At 54.9% G+C, this 4,380-nt stretch overlaps 1 pseudogene; it reads left to right on the top strand.

Annotated features, from left to right (window-relative positions):
- LOC120286648 lies at positions 1-3,838 on the top strand (annotated as a pseudogene).
- Positions 3,839-4,380: the final 542 nt, after the last annotated feature.

The raw sequence follows: 4,380 nt of genomic DNA, 5'->3' as shown, positions 1-4,380 counted from the left end.
AGTAGAGAGAGAAAGATGGCACAAGAGTAGAGAGAAAAGAGAGAGAAAGTAGAGAGAGAGAGAGCGCCTAGAGCTTCTTGCATTAGGCGGCGACCCACCAAAAAAATGCGCCTCCTGCTCCTGTTCCTGCTCCTCCTCCACCTCCACTGCCACCGCCTCTCCTCGCGCCGCCGCCGCCGCCGGCATCCCGAGCAACGGGCCCTCTCCGTCAAGTCCGCCATCACCGACGACCCCGCCGCCGCCCTCGCCTCCTGGAACGCCTCCACCGCCCACTGCACGTGGCGGGCGTCGGCTGTGACCCCGCGGCCGCGTCGTCTCCCCTCGACCTCACCGGTCTCAACCTCACCGGCACCCTCTCCGGCGACCTCGCCCACCTCCGCCTCCTTCTCCAACCTCCGTCCCCGCCAACCAGCTCTCCGGCCCCATCCCCCGCAAATCTCCGCCCTCACCGGCCTCCGCCTCAACCTCTCCAACAATGTCTTCAACGGCACCTTCCCGCGGAGCTCGCCCTCAAGCGCCTCCAGGTGCTGGACCCTACACAACAACATGACCGGCGAGCTGCCCTCACCGTCGTCGACCTGCTCCAGTTCCGCCACCTCCACCTCGGCGGCAACTTCTTCGCCGGCAAAATCCCGCCCGAGTACGGCCGCTGGCAGTCCCTGGAGTACCTCGCCGTCTCCGGCAACGAGCTCGAGGGCGCCGTGCCGCCGGAGATCGGGGAACCTGACGAGCCTCCGGGAGCTCTACATCGGGTACTACAACACCTACGACGGCGGCCTGCCCCCGGAGATCGGGAACTTGTCGGAGCTGGTCCGGCTCGACGCCGCGAGCTGCGGTCTCTCCGGCGAAATCCCGCCGGAGATCGGCAGGCTGCAGAACCTCGACACTCTGTTCCTCCAGGTGAACTCCCTCTCCGGGTCCCTGACCCCGGAGATCGGCCAGCTGAAGAGCTTGAAGTCCATGGACCTGTCGAACAACATGCTGTCCGGCGACATCCCCGCCTCCTCGCCGAGCTCAAGAACCTGACCTCCTGAACCTCTTCCGGAACAAGCTCCACGGCTCCATACCCGACTTCATCGGCGAGCTGCCGCAGCTGGAGGTGCTGCAGCTGTGGAGAACAACTTCTACCGGAAGCATCCCGGAGAAGCTCGGTGCGAACGGGAAATTCCACTTTCCTCGATCTCTCCTCCAACAAATTGACCGGCACTCTGCCTCCTGATATGTGCAAGGGCAATAAGCCTCAGCACATTGATCACGCTCGGGAATTTCTGTTCGGCCCGATCCCGGAATCGCTCGGCCAGTGCCGGTCCCTGAGCAGGATCCGAATGGGCGAGAATTTCTCAACGGGTCGATCCCCAAGGGGCTCTTTCGACTCCCCATGCTTTCCCAGGTCGAATTGCAGGACACCATCTCGAGGGCGAGTTCCCTGACCGACGGCTCTGTCGCTGCGAGTCTCGGTCAGATTAGTCTCTCCACAACCGGTTATCGGGGTCTCTCCCGCCGAGCATCGGCGACTTTCCGGAGTCCAGAAGCTCCTTCTGGACGGCAACAAGTTCGGCCCGATCCCGGCCGAGATTAAGGCTGCAGCAGCTCTCCAAGATGGACTTCAGCCACAACAAGTTCTCGGGCCCAATCACCCGGAGATCAGCCAGTGCAAGTTTCGACTTTCGTCGACTTCAGCCGGAACGACCTCTCAGGCGAGATTCCGAACGAGATCACCGGAATGAGGATACTGAACTACTTGAACCTGTCGAGGAATCATCTCGTTGGCAATATCCCCACCTCAATATCCACAATGCAGAGCTTGACGTCGGTCGATTTTTCGTATAACAATCTCTCCGGCCTGGTTCCGGGCACCGGCCAGTTCAGCTATTTCAATTACACATCGTTCTTGGGCAATCCTGATCTTTGCGGTCCTTACTTGGGTGCCTGCAAGGAGGGGTTCGCGAACGGGACTCATCCAGCGCACGCCAAGGGTCCGCTCTGCCTCCCTGAAGCTACTGCTCGTGATCGGGTTGCTCGTCTGCTCAATCGTGTTCGCAATCGCCGCGATCCTCAAAGCCCGGTCGCTGAAGAAGGCCGGCGAGTCCCGTGCGTGGAAGCTGACCGCGTTCCAGCGCCTGGACTTCACCTGCGACGACATCCTGGATTCCCTGAAGGAGGATAACATCATCGGGAAGGGTGGCGCGGGCATCGTGTACAAAGGGGCGATGCCCAACGGCGACCAGGTCGCCGTGAAAGACTCCCGGCCATGAGCCGGGGCTCGTCCCACGACCACGGGTTCAACGCGGAGATCCAGACCCTCGGGCGGATCCGGCACTCGCCACATCGTGAGGCTGCTCGGCTTCTGCTCGAACCACGAGACGAACCTCCTGGTCTATGAGTACATGCCCAACGGGAGCCTCGGCGAGGTCCTGCACGGCAAGAAAGGCGGGCACCTGCACTGGGATACGCGGTACCAGATTGCCGTCGAGTCCGCCAAGGGGCTGTGCTATCTCCACCACGACTGCTCGCCGCTGATCGTCCACCGGGACGTGAAGTCGAACAACATCCTCCTCGACTTGAATTACGAAGCCCACGTCGCCGATTTCGGGCTCGCCAAGTTCCTACAGGACTCGGGTACATCAGAGTGCATGTCCGCCATTGCCGGGTCATATGGATACATAGCGCCAGGTACGTTTCGATTCGATCTTGAAATCTAGTTACAAAGTGATATGATAGATGTTGTTGTTTGATCTTCGAATGGTGAAGTACTTAAATCTGTACTAGAGGCCATGATTCACTTGGTCAATGATCCAAGAATATGCTGAACTGAACTGACCTTTGACTGAGATTTTACTGTCACTGTTTGAATTTTAGGTACATATGTTTGCTCAAGTCTCTCCCTCTTCTTCATGCCTGTTTTTGACCCTCATGTCCAATGTGAACTATTTCTTCTTTTTTCTCCGAAACTTAGAAAAATTCGCAATCAATCCTTTTCGACAAACCGAAAGTAGAGATTGATGCAGCTTTCAGCACATGAATTATATGACGGTCCACCCGAAAGGCCTATACCACCAAGACATCTCACCCGCTATATGCGGCCTAGCTTTGACAAGGACTACCTGGCCTGTCCAACTCATGAATTCAAATCCGGATGCATTCTTAGGAGCTCTTTTGTCAATTGATTTAGCGAAACTTGTCAACTAACCTTTGACTTTGTGCTCGTTTGATTCTCTGGTTTGCTCGACGGTTTTTTAATAGTTGTTTTTTTCTTTGTTTGGTGTGTGTAGAATACGCGTACACTCTAAAGGTGGATGAGAAGAGCGACGTCTACAGTTTCGGGGTGGTTCTATTAGAGCTAGTTAGTGGGAGGAAGCCGGTCGGAGAATTCGGGGATGGGGTGGACATCGTCCAGTGGATGCGAAAGATGACGAACTCGAACAAGGAGGAGGTCCAGAAGATCCTCGACCCGAGGCTCCCGGCCGTCCTCTCCACGAGGCCATGCACGTGTTCTACGTCGCGATGCTGTGCGCCGAGGGAGCAGGCGGTGGAGCGCCCGACGATGCGAGAGGTCGTCCAGATCCTGACGGAGCGCCCGAGGCCGCCGGGCTCAGCCAAGGAGATTCGGTGGTGGTGGTGGCGCAGTCCTTGCCACCACAAGGCTTGGCGCTCGAGTCCTCGGCGACGACGAAAGATGGGAAGGAGCAGCAACAGCCGGCGCCGCAATCGCCTCCGGTGGATCTTCTTAGCATTTGATCTTTTGTTTTTGGTGGGAATGTTGTTTCTTTTTACCCCTCCTAGGTTTTCAATGAGTTGGGTTAGCATTTTCTTTTATAAATTTGTCTTCTTTCATTTTCTTTCCTCTTTTTCTTGAATTTTCTTTTACCTTTTTTGGTGGTTGGGGGGTGCTCTAACTTTAAGGAGTTCAAATGTTTGAAGTTCTTCTTTTCCTTTTGTACAGCAGGATTGATAAGTTTTCCTTTCTTGATTTTATAATTAGTGGTGCCTTGTCTTCATCAAACACTGTATCCTGTTTCATGGCACAGTTTGTGAGTGCAGCTGTCTCCTGCAGCTGCTGCAGAAACTGAGTTTACAGACTTGAAACATCAAAGGGTGAGTGGTGGGGGAGGAGAGTCAGTGCAGTAAGTTTTAAATTGAGGAACATCAAGGACGAGTGCTGATATATACGTCCAATTTATATTTTGGAGTAAGGTACTTTTAGGTTTTAAGTGCTAACAACCAAGACTTTTCCAGTTTCTATTTTTTAGGGGCTTTTATACCAAGACTTTTAGGTTGCCCGGTGATGTCTTTTGGCTGGTTTCCAAGTTTTTATTTTGATCTGTTCTATATTTTGTTTTGGTTTTTTCGGTAAAAATGACTTGTGTTTTTCTATAAGGG

The sequence above is a fragment of the Eucalyptus grandis genome, chromosome 8 (assembly GCF_016545825.1).
Source record: "Eucalyptus grandis isolate ANBG69807.140 chromosome 8, ASM1654582v1, whole genome shotgun sequence".
In the NCBI taxonomy this organism is placed as follows: Eukaryota; Viridiplantae; Streptophyta; class Magnoliopsida; order Myrtales; family Myrtaceae; genus Eucalyptus; species Eucalyptus grandis.
The sequence above is the reverse complement of the archived record's forward strand: the minus strand, read 5'-3'. Positions and strand labels throughout refer to the sequence as shown.